This window comes from Myxine glutinosa, chromosome 5 (genome assembly GCF_964187855.1).
Source record: "Myxine glutinosa chromosome 5, kmMyxGlut1.1, whole genome shotgun sequence".
Lineage (NCBI taxonomy): Eukaryota > Metazoa > Chordata > Myxini > Myxiniformes > Myxinidae > Myxine > Myxine glutinosa.
The window spans coordinates 206,891,994-206,904,851 of record NC_136265.1 but is presented as its reverse complement, the minus strand read 5'-3'; the positions used below and the strand labels follow the sequence as shown (position 1 = coordinate 206,904,851).

At 44.3% G+C, this 12,858-nt stretch overlaps 1 protein-coding gene across 1 annotated transcript in view; it reads right to left on the bottom strand.

Annotated features, from left to right (window-relative positions):
• The window catches only part of LOC137426462 (protein phosphatase 1B), a 76,360-nt gene extending 65,046 nt beyond the window's left edge, over positions 1-11,314 (bottom strand). The window contains exon 1 of the mRNA XM_078779404.1: positions 11,105-11,314. The gene's annotated coding sequence lies outside the window, so the exon portion shown is untranslated. The remainder of the gene's footprint in view (positions 1-11,104) is intronic.
• Between the last annotated feature and the right edge of the window lie 1,544 nt (positions 11,315-12,858).

Sequence of the window (12,858 nt, the reverse complement as noted above, 5' to 3'; positions counted from 1 at the left end):
TTGGCTCAGTGCAAACCATAGACGCTATAATCAAACTCATGTGCAGGTGTTTCTTGTATACCTAAAGACTTTCTTTTTTAGTGGGCGAGATAAAAAGATGAAGAAACAGCAACTTTACCTGACTTCTTGGAAAATATGACCTCTACTTGACAAAGGCAACACCTACCGGCCTCAATGCAGAGCTGCTCTGATTGGCAGGGAGCTGTTATGATACAATGTCGACGTTGCGGATCTTAGCAGAACTCTTCTGGCCGATAAAGGCAGATAACTGAGATCTCCGTTGGCTAGATGTATTATTTTGGATAGGAAAACCAAGAAATGAAAACTTGGAGATAGGTGTCGGCTTCGCTATCAAGACAGACATTGCAGGAAACCTGGATGCTCTACCCAGGGGCATCAACGACCGTCTCGTGACCCTATATCTGCCACTTGGGAATAGAAAGTCTGTGACAATTCTGACACATGTGGATCAAGCACCAGATGCCCCAACAATGACAAACCCTGAGGATATCAAGAACAAAATATATGAGACTTTGATGGAGCAAACACTCCAAAGAGATGGCAAGCTCATTGTGATGGGTGACTTCAATGCAAGAGTAGGTGCTGACTACCAGGCATGGGATGGCCCAATAGGGAAGCAAGGTGTTGGCGAATGCAATAGTAATGTTATGTTTTTCCTGAGCCTCTGCACCCATTGCAATATGATTATTACAAACACCATAGCTTAACAGAAGAGGAAGTACAGGCATGAATTGATGCACCCAATATCTAAACACTAGCACAATATTGACTTTACGATCACCCACCAGAGCGCTATTAAAGATGTTATATGATCACCAGGGTCATGAGAGGTGCTGAGTGCTCCAATTTGAACAGAAAATGCTGTGCTGCAAGATGAAGTTCATCATCTCAACCAAAAAAGAGACCAGGAAGCACTTGACCTCCAAAGTAGTTGGATGTGCAGAAACTGGCATTGACAGAGTGTTGTGAAAAACATAGGCCGAGACTCAAAGAACAGCTTCCACCAACAGGGAATGTAGAACCAGTGATTTGCGTTTCAAAAACGTGTCTTTTTCGTTTTCAAAAAACAAATTCCGTTTTGTGTTATCAATGGAAAAAAGAAGCATTTATCTGTGCACTTGCATCGGAATTTTCCTCAAGTCTCTGCAGCTAAAATCCTCCACAGCACCAATGGGCAGTGTATTTTATCATCAGGGTAAAACAGAAACACAGGGAATAATACAATAAAACAAGAGAGAGAAATGCTTTGCAAAACAAGTCCCCTACCAAAGTGATATTTTCTAAGTCTAAAAATGGCATAACTGTGAAAAATCGACGAAACGCCCTGAAACATGAACTTGTTTGTAACTTATCATAATAAAGCCATGTACCAAGTTTCAATTGTATATGTTAAGGGGAATGGGGAAAAAAGTCTGAAAAACCACAGGTGCACTGGACGGACGGACAGACAGATGGAGAGCAAACTTATAGTCCCCTCTGGTGAAACCGTTAGGGAACTAATAAAATAATAAATGACAGGAAGGAAAAATGTGGAAAACAGAACCATGGGATGTGGCACTTTAAGCGAAATTAATATTGATTACATAGTCCAGGTATGCTCACCTAAAAAGGAAGTATGAAGCCGTTGCCGTATGTAGGTGACATCTATCTATAATTCCAGTAATCTCTGTACGTCTGTACGTCTGTACGTTTGTCTGTGACCGCTGTTTCTCGACAACCACGGGTCCGATATACTTTTAACTTGCCAGGTATATTGCTGGGGACCCGAGGATGTGCCTTTTCAAGGTTTCATATTAATCGGACAATTACTTACCGAGCTATGTCCAAAAAACGATTCAACCAATCAGAGAGCAGCGAACGATCGCGTGTGCCGAACGTGGAGGACACACTCTGCCTCGGATGGCACATTTGACAGCGTATTCATTTATTTCACGTTTGCAAACTATGTTGGCGTTAAACTATGTTTTAAAACTAATAAAACCGAATTTGCGATTCATTCGCTTTCCTGCGCGTTTGTGCACGCGATGGCGATTTCTTTACCAAACTCCGGAAGCCGTTCGCTTTGGACCAAACCATTGCATGTAAATAGAGGGGGGGGATTGTCACCGTACTCGCAAGCCGTTCGCTTTGGACCAAACCATTTCATGTAAATAGAGGGGGGGGATATAATTTTAGATATAGATATAGTACGGGCAATGCCCTAGTTGACATAAATACCCCATGATAAACCATTGGTTCACTTTGTCTGTCCACAAACGTCAGTTTTTGATCGAGAAATGACTTTTTGGCAAATTGCATGGAATCTCATCTCAATCGCACGTGCCCACAGAGGAGTGAGATAATTTATTTTAAGTTTGTCTGTCTGACTAGCAGTTAAACAAAATTGAAAATAATTCCAAACAGGAAACTTACTTTTTAGTGACGTCTTAAACGACACAAAAAAACTGGCACAAATAACTAATGTAATGTGTTAAACAAGGTGGTGTAAAAGACGCTGCATCAACAACGGTAAACTTCTGAAAAAAGTTTTTGTTTTTTTTAACTTTCAAAATTTTTATTTTATTTCAAATTGAATTATATACTTAAACACTGTAGAATATTGACAGACATGAACAGTGATGTGGTTTTTTCAAAAATTGAAATTCTAAAAATATTGCTTAGATTTTGATGATTTGCGTGTCATATTTAACGAATGTTTATATAAATCGCGCCTCCCAATTGAAGCCCCACCTGTAGGGCGGGTACCGTTGCTAGTAATATATAATGGCGATACAACAAGTTTTACCGCTTTGTTTTGAAGAAAGGGAATGAAGGGGGAGGAGCGTGTTAATATGTCTGGTTGAAGGCTTTGGGCGGTGAGGGGGCTTGAAGCCAGATTTTAATCTTACAGCCGCCATGTTGGTGCTTGCCGTCACTGCAATGCGAAGCGAAAGATGCCTCAGAGCTGTCACATTCACAATCGCTATGTCGTATGTACTCCCCGTACGTGTTTCCTTCATTGTAAAAACTACCAAGTCAACAGTTAAAAGGATTTTGAGCCGATAGGTGTTACGGCCTTGGCAAGATCGATGGAGACCGTGATCTGTTAGCTTATCCGATTCGATTCGATTCGGTTGTTGGAGTCCAATCGGTGCAGCTGTGCAGCGATTGGTGCAGCCATTTGTTGCAGCACCTGGGAAAATAACGTTATGCGGGAGTCCAAATCTGAAAATGCTGGAGGCCAAAGCTGAAATTGGAAAAACAATATAGCCTATTTTACTCCAGGAGATCCCAGGATTACCCATCCAAAATATCGTTGCGATCGGTTCAGCCGTTTTTGCGGTACCTTCGAACGGACGGACGGGCAGACAGACGGACGGACAGACAGACGGATAGACATTTTGTGAACTATAGTAAGATGTGTTGACGTTTGCTGACTTCTGAGCAGATGTAAGATGACCTAGGGGAAATTATAGGGTGAACAGTGCAGAAAGAGGATGCGCAAGAGCAGCAGAGCAGCTCTTTAGGACAAGTGATGCTGATGCTGTCTGCATGGTCTAATTGCAGAAGCAGAGTCTAGGGTTTCCAGAAAATTGGACGAAAACACAAACAGCAACACAGGGATGAAAATATAACAGAAATACAAAACAAAAGTGGTCCACAAAACATAACTTTGATGACCTTGAAGGGGGAATTGCACGTTCTAGTCAGGTTCACTATGTTTTTTCGTTCAAAATCATGGTAGATTAGCAAACCTATACATTTTTGGAAACATTATTACATGGAAAATCTGAAAATCAATGTTTACATTTGCCAATTCCGACCAATTCGATTCGACCAATTCGACCAATCGACCAATTCCATTCGACCAATTCGACCATTCGACCAATCGCTTCGATCGACCATTCGACCGATTCGATTCGATTCGATTCATTGAATTCGATTCGATCGACCATTCGACCAATTCGATTTGCCAATCAATTTGACCGACCTTTGCTTGTGTGGAACGGACTGTGAAAACGATGCGGACTATATTGTCTTGTCGGATACGACACACAGGACGGTGATGACGAACTCTAAATGGCATATTCTGTAATCGTGTATGTTTGATGCCATTGACTGCCTGTGTATATTTTGTCATTGACTGCCTGTGTAGATGTGAAGTTGTACTGACTGCATGTGTATATATGATTTTGCTGACTGCCTGTGTATGTTTGGTGATATGAATTATTGTGACACATTTTGATGTTATTAACTGCCTGTACAAAATGATAACATGTATTTGATTATGCAACTTATCGCGAATATAAAGACAGTATTTTGCAATTCAAAACCTTTGATTCTTGTCTTACCATTCCCCATAGCACTAATTTGATACTTTCATTGGATTCCTTGTCCCTGAAAATATAGGTTTAGTATATTTTTAAAAGTTTTTAGGGTAATTAGAGGCAGAAATAGAACAAAATATGTATTTTACAGTGGCCATTTTGAAAATCCAAAATGGCTGCCATACAGGTATCTCTCCAAATGTAAACATTGATTTTTAGTTTCCTTATGCTATAACCTTTCCAAAAATGTATAGGTTTGCTAATCTACCATGATTTTGAACGAAATATAATTTATTGACATAGTGAACCTGACTATTCCAACATACAATGTGCACAGACTCTGATAAGCACACAGGAAATGGCGCCTTCTGCATGAAAATCAGCAAAACTCACTTCCGTCCACATAAAATGTAAAAAAACAGACAATCTCAACTACAGAGCAGTAAGCTCCCTTCTAGCTGAAGAAGCCTGTGCAGCTCCTGTGTGAAGCGGGGCCATCGCCATGCCATTAAAAACAAAACACACATGAAATGGCACTCTGTGCTGAGGTATGGCGGTGATGACTCGTAAGTTAACCCTCAGCCAGGCAAAGATCCCTGGGGGGTTAAACAATACCTTTAAAGCACATAGGTAAGCTTACAACGTGTATCCATTGATCGCTTTTCCACAAGGACATCTCAGAAAGGCAGTTACAAAATTGTACCAAAGAGGAACCAACAAATGGAGGTGTGCAGTCAACCTGGACTTTGGGAGTTTAACTAAGTGGGGTTTCTGGAACATGCATCCATCCCGGAGGAGCTTGAGAAAGTTGAAGGGCAGACCAAGCAAAAAGAGCTGGAAATGAGGAGAGTTGGTAAACAACAATGTGGAGAGGTTCTCTGTCCTCTACCGCCTCCTTTCTGGTCTTGCACCTTCTGCTTGTTTGTGCTTTGCCCCCACCCCCAGGTATCTGCAGAGCGTACGTGGGTCCACCATCAAACGCCTCTGGTAAAACTCCCAAAATCCCGAATCACTGCTCATGTCCACTCATTTGTACCTCTTTTTCCCCACCTGTGGAACCAGGATTTCTCAGATATGGATGAATTTAAACTTCATTTGCTGGACAGGTTGTGTGTGTGACAAGGACGAATTGATTAGATTTTGGTGAAGATTTTGATTCTGATCCGAGAATGTTTTATTTGTTCTTTATTCCTTTACCGACATCGTTGTTCTTTGCTCATTTTACATTTCTTTCTACTTTTTCACATTGCTCTTTATTCATTCTAATTCTTGCTTTTTCTTTTATCTCATTTACTCTATATCGTAAGCCTGGTGTTGGCTTAACGATTAGAGTGCAGGCTTGGGATCCTAGGATCCTGGGCTCGAATCCCGGTCGATCGTTGAATTGACGCCAGGGGGTTGACTCAGCCTGTCATCCTTCTGAGGTTGGCAAATTGAGTACCAGCTCACTGGTAATTGGGGCACTGCATCAGCGGCACAAACGTGCTTCCAGAAAAATGATACAACAACAATATACACATACACACACCTCGACCCCGACATTCGCGTTCCCAACATTTGCAGACCCCGCATATTCGTGGTTGATTGTGACCTGCTTCTACATTCGCAGCCGTGTGTCCAGTGAATTTGCAGTTTTTCGCGGGCGCAAAAAAAATAATAAACGAGCCATGAGCATGACTGGCTTCTACATTCCTGACCCTGCGCTTCGTATTTTCATGGCTTTTAGCGGCCACATAAAAATATTTTAGCTGCGCTGTAAGCGAGCTTCGCACGAAAGTCCAGCATTCACACGGTCCACATTGCTTCACAGGATATTCCCCCATTCACACAGTCCACATTGCTTCGCACGAAAGTCCAGCATTCACACGGTCCACATTGCTTCACAGGATATTCCCCCATTCACACAGTCCACATTGCTTCGCAGGATAATCCGCCATTCACACGGTACACATTGCTTCGCAGGATATTCCCCCATTCACACGGTACACATTGCTTCGCTGGATAATCCACCATTCACACAGTGCACATTGCTTCGCGGGATATTCCCCCATTCACAAGGTACACATTGCTTTGCGGGATATTCCACCATTCATACGGTACACATTGCTTCGCAGGATATTCCCCCATTCACACGGTACACATTGCTTCGCAGGATATTCCCCCATTCACACGGTACACATTGCTTCGCAGGATATTCCCCCATTCACACGGTACACATTGCTTCGCAGGATATTCCCCCATTCACACGGTACACATTGCTTCGCAGGATATTCCCCCATTCACACGGTACACATTGCTTCGCAGGATATTCCCCCATTCACACGGTACACATTGCTTCGCAGGATATTCCCCCATTCACACGGTACACATTGCTTCGCAGGATATTCCCCCATTCACACGGTACACATTGCTTCGCAGGATAATCCATCATTCACACGGTACACATTGCTTCGCAGGATATTCCCCCATTCACACGGTACACATTGCTTCGCAGGATATTCCCCCATTCACACGGTACACATTGCTTCGCTGGATAATCCACCATTCACACAGTGCACATTGCTTCGCGGGATATTCCCCCATTCACAAGGTACACATTGCTTCGCGGGATATTCCACCATTCATACGGTATACATTGCTTCGCAGGATATTCCCCCATTCACACGGTACACATTGCTTCGCTGGATAATCCACCATTCACACAGTGCACATTGCTTCGCGGGATATTCCCCCATTCACAAGGTACACATTGCTTCGCGGATATTCCACCATTCATACGGTATACATTGCTTCGCAGGATATTCCACCAGATGCATAACATGTCATCCCTGCGAGTTACTGTACAGAATGAAAACACTCCACCATATATATTAGTGCAATTAGCTGTCTCCCTTTTTCTCCAATGAAACAATGTCCCGACATTCACGGATTTTGACGGAGCCAAGTCTGGACTGGTGATCCTTTGTGATGGTGCTCCATTGATCGTCTCTTACTATCGGGATCGTAATGATGCACCCAACTCTCATCTCCTGTCATCTCATCTTTGGTCAGTCGTCCCACCTCTGATCTTCCATAATCTCATCTCCAGTCAGTCATCCCACCTCTCATTTCCAGTCATCTCATCTCTAGTCAGTCATCCTAACTCTCATCTCCCATCATCTCATCTCCAGTCAGTCATCCCAACTCTCATCTCCTATCATCTCATCTCCAGTCAGTCATCCCAACTCTCATATCCAGTGATCTCATCTCCAGTCAGTCACCCCAATTCTCATTTCCAGTCATCTCATTTCCAGTCAGTCATCCCAAGTCTCATCTCCAGGCAGACAGCCCCCATTCTCATCTCCAGTCATATCAACTCTATAGTAAGTCATCCCAATTCTCATCTCCAGTCAGACAGTCCCATTCCCATCTCCAGTCATTTATTCTCCAATTAGTCATCCCAATTCTCATCCACAGTCAGACAGCCCCCATTCTCATCTCCAGTCATCTCATCTCCAGGTCAGTCATCCCAATTCTCATCTTCTGTCAGTCATCCCACCTCTCATCTCCCATCATCTCATCTCCACTCAGTGATCCCAACTCTCATCTCCAGTCATGCCATTCCCCAGTCAGTCATCCCAACTCTCATATCCAGTGATCTCATCTCCAGTCAGTCATCCCAACTCTCATCTCCCATCATCTCATCTCCAGTCAGTCATCCAAACTCTCATCTCCTATCATCTCATTTCCAGTCAGTCATCCCAACTCTCATCTCCTATCATCTCATCTCCAGTCAGTCATCCCAACTCTCATATCCAGTGATCTCATCTCCAGTCAGTCATCCCAATTATCATCTCCAGTCACAGCCCCCATTCTCATCTCCAGTCATCTCATCTCTAGTCAGTAATCCCAATTCTCATCTCCAGGTCAGTAATCCCAATTCTCATCTTCAGTCAGTCATCCCACCTCTCATCTCCCATCGTCTCATCTCCAGTCAGTGATCCCAACTCTCATCTCCAGTCATCTCATCCCCAGTCAGTCATCCCAACTCTCATATCCAGTGATCTCATCTCCAGTCAGTCATCCCAATTCTCATCTCAAGTCAGACAGCCCCCATTCTCATCTTCAGTCATCTCATGTCTAGTCAGTCATCCCAATTCTCATCTCCAGTCAGACAGCCCAATTCTCATCTCCAGTCAGACAGCCCCCATTCTCATCTCCAGTCATCTCATCCCCAGTCAGTCATCCCAACTCTCATATCCAGTGATCTCATCTCCAGTCAGTCATCCCAATTCTCATCTCAAGTCAGACAGCCCCCATTCTCATCTTCAGTGATCTCATCTCCAGTCAGTCATCCCAATTCTCATCTCCAGTCAGACAGCCCCCATTCTCATCTTCAGTCATCTCATCTCCAGTCAGTCATTCCAACTCTCATCCCCAGGTCTTCACGCTTCACAGCACTGACAACGTTGCACTGCCGTCTGCCATCTTGACTAAAGTAGCTTTGAGACATCTAATATCAGGATCACAAAACTTCACACCCAGTGGCAGAAGAACTAATGTGTGGACTGCACTTTGTTTCATTCAAATATATTTACCTGTTTTGGAGAAAAAGAATAGGAGGCATTACCTTTCAACACACCCTCGAAATAAAAAATAATTGACCAAGTCAAATGTGTACGAATGGATATGAAATGCAGGAAGTATGGTAACCACTATGGGAAGGAAGTAAGGAGAGGTCGACGTTTCAGGCGCCGGCTCTCATTTGCTCCAATGAAGGGTTAATGCCCGAAACGTCAGCTTCTCCTCGCTTCCCACATTTGTTGGCAGTAACTCAATCAACGTCTCGTCGATTTCATTCATGCTGTTCTATCTGTTATTGGAAGACTGCAAGACCTACTTCTTCATTCTGTTGTTGTTTTAAGCTCATCCAGATGGGAATAAAAAAAATGTCTGGAAAAACTCAGAAAATGACAAATGGATCCATAGATTAAATCTCCAGCTCGGACAGTATGGAAACATGGAACAATGATGACGGACATCCGCTTCTATGTAGGTCAGGTTAGAAATAGCCAGCTAGGTGACCTGGTTGTGGCAGGGTCACCACCTTGAGCTCGTTCGTGACAGGATTCCGGTGCACACGCTCCCTCAGGATCAGTTGCCATTTCCTTTTCACTTGTTGCTTGGAACTTTCAATAACAAGGAATCCTTGAAGAATGCCATGAAATGTAGAACGTCAAAGGTGTACGAACTCGGAGAGAGAACGAACCCCTTGTTATCGCCTTTCATTGGAGTTATTAAAAACAGAACCCGTCTCAGTAACGCTGAATTTGATCAGTGTGTTTTTCTTGTTCGCATTGCTCCATCAGGTGATGATTGCATCGTCCATCGAACGCACGAGGCAAGGCGACATGGACCGCTGGTGGCTTCGTACGTATCCTGCGGCTGCATCGTTTTCTGGGGGGCACCGCCGTGCCGCTGATGTAGTGCCCCCCCATTAGCAATCAGCCGGTGCTCATTTTGCCTTCCTCGGAAGGACGACAGGCCGAGTCAACCCACCGGGTGTTAATTCAACGACACGACAGGGGCTCAAACTCAGGACCCTGAGATGTCAAGGCAGCCACGTTAACCGTTAAGCCAATGTCCTGTTGATTTCGAGGGATCAAGATGGGAGGATGGAGAGAAGGTTGTAAGGATTCCGGATCAAGATGGGAGGATGGAGAGAAGGTTGTAAGGATTCCGGATCAAGATGGGAGGATGGAGAGAAGGTTGTAAGGATTCCGGATCAAGATGGGAGGATGGAGAGAAGGTTGTAAGGATTCCGGATCAAGATGGGAGGATGGAGAGCAGGTTGTAAGGATTCTGGATCAAGATGGGAGGATGGAGAGAAGGTTGTAAGGATTCCGGATCAAGATGGGAGGATGGAGAGCAGGTTGTAAGGATTCTGGATCAAGATGGGAGGATGGAGAGCAGGTTGTAAGGATTCCGGATCAAGATGGGAGGATGGAGAGAAGGTTGTAAGGATTCCGGATCAAGATGGGAGGATGGAGAGAAGGTTGTAAGGATTCCGGATCAAGATGGGAGGATGGAGAGAAGGTTGTAAGGATTCCGGATCAAGATGGGAGGATGGAGAGAAGGTTCTAAGGATTCCGGATCAAGATGGGAGGATGGAGAGAAGGTTGTAAGGAGGATGTAGGAAGAGGAAGAGAGGCAAAGTCCCTCTCAATTGTCTTCACTTGAACTGCACATCCTCGGCCTTCCCCCCCCAAGACGCTCTGACAACGATACAACATTATTCAGCTGATTTATACTTATCATTATAACCAGAACAGCTTCATGGCCTCGGTTTCGATGCGCTCGCAGCAGATCGGGTTTCCCAGCTTAATATCATCTTCGTTCATCCGTTAAGCGATGACGTCACTTCCAAAGCGGTATCTAACTGTCACGAGCGGGTGCGCAGACCCCGATGCGAGAACACAAAAAGTTTATCAAACCCGTCACTCCGTCATTTTATTTGAAACCGCAACCGTGCGGTTTTTACGAACCTTGGAATAAACGTGTTTAACGGTGATCGAAGCGGTCGCGCCATTATGGTATAAACATGAACTGAACTCTCCCTCAGTTTACTTTCCCCAAAGGCGTTTAAACTTTAACCGTGCCACCACCATTGGAATAAAATAATTAATCCATGCCTCATTCACGCGTTTTAAAACTATAAAAGCATCTTGACATGATCATTCTCGTCATCATGGTGATCTTAAAACAACGATTGCGCGTCCCGTCGCGTCCACACGTACCGATTCCAGCGAACTTTCCTTGCGCGGCTTCACTAACGGTCTCTCTGAGATCATCTCCAGCCCGGCCAAGAGATCTGGCGCGCGGACGCTCGGGACATACTCAAGCACCGCCCATTGGATGGTTGGTGGGCGTGGCGAGGCCAGCAGATCTGGCGCGCGGACGCTCGGGACTACTCAAGCACCGCCCATTGGATGGATGCTGGGCGTGGTGAGGCCAGCAGATCTGGCGCGCGAACGTTCGGGACTACTCAGGCACCGCCCATTGGATGGTTGGTGGGCGTGGCGAGGCCAGCAGATCTGGCGCGCGGACGTTCGGGACTACTCAGGCACCGCCCATTGGATGGTTGGTGGGCGTGGCGAGGTCGGTGGGCGTGGCGAGGCCAGCATATCTGGCGCGCAGACGCTCGGGACTACTCAAGCACCGCCCATTGGATGGATGCTGGGCGTGGTGAGGCCAGCAGATCTGGCGCGAAGACGCTCAGGACTACTCAAGCACCGCCCATTGGATGGATGGTGGGCGTGGCCTGACTCCTCCCTCCCTCCGAGTGCGAAGAATTGGGCAATCCTTTCCCATCCCCTCCTGTGCTTATTTACCATTTCGTGCTGTTTTCGTGGGTTCATTTCACGAATGCTGACTGCAAACGATTAATATCTATTTATTACGTACGCACTAAAGTACGAGTTGGACGGAGGAGGTTGTCGAGCAAGTTCATTAAAATTCAGAAAAGGTACTGATATCAACAGGGTGTTGATAAAGACAACCACGCAAAACGGTCATTTCAATAATCATAAGCATTTGTATCATTCACATCGACAACACTACTGCGGTCGTAATCTCCTGGACAGTACAATCAATACCGTACCTGTTGTGGAGAACAGGAGGAGTGACGGTGCAGGGGGACTTCAGCCAAATAATTAGAACACCGCATAAATTATATACAAGAATGATGGGAACGCAAAACCCCTTCGCTGGAAGGAAAAGGAAGCAGACCAAAGGAAATTAAAAAGTAGAAAAGAAAGAAATTAGAATACAAGTCAAATGGAGAAGGCTATGCATGGCCAACATTCGTTGGAGCCACCTTGTAAAAGTGCGTACGTAATACATATACATATACTGGTGTAATATGTTACACCTTGTAGGGCAACAAGTACGTGAGTACATAGTAAATAGAAGCTTTATGATTATAGGCAAGCATCAACAACCCCCTGCTAGATATTGTTTTTCTTGTTTTGTTTTTTTTGTTTTGTTTTTTTACGGACGTGTTTATGGTTTTTTATGTAAATTTTAATTGAGGTTATTAGTTTTCGTTATTTATTATTATTCGTTATTTATTATATTTCGGTTATTAGTTATCAATTTTCGTGTTTATTTCACGAATTAGACTTGCAGAAATTACAACTTTAAAATGCTACATGTGATTAAGGTTTTTTTTAACGGCGCATTTACGTTTTTTTAAATGTACATTTCCATTCACTGATGCTTTCTGACGGTTCTGTGATTTTTCCCGGTGTACCGCCTTCGATGTCTGGCAGCACGCCAAATTTCAGCTTTCTACGACACCCGGAAAGTACTGAACATTAATATCAGTCAATCAGTGAGTCAGTGGTTAGAAAGAGCTATATCTTCTATCTTCTATCTATATTTATTATATATATATAAAAGAAAGTATTTGTTTGTTTATCTGCACGTGCTAATCTCCTGAACGGTGAAAGATAGGAGGAAACCTCTGAAACAAAAAATGTCGGGACGGGCC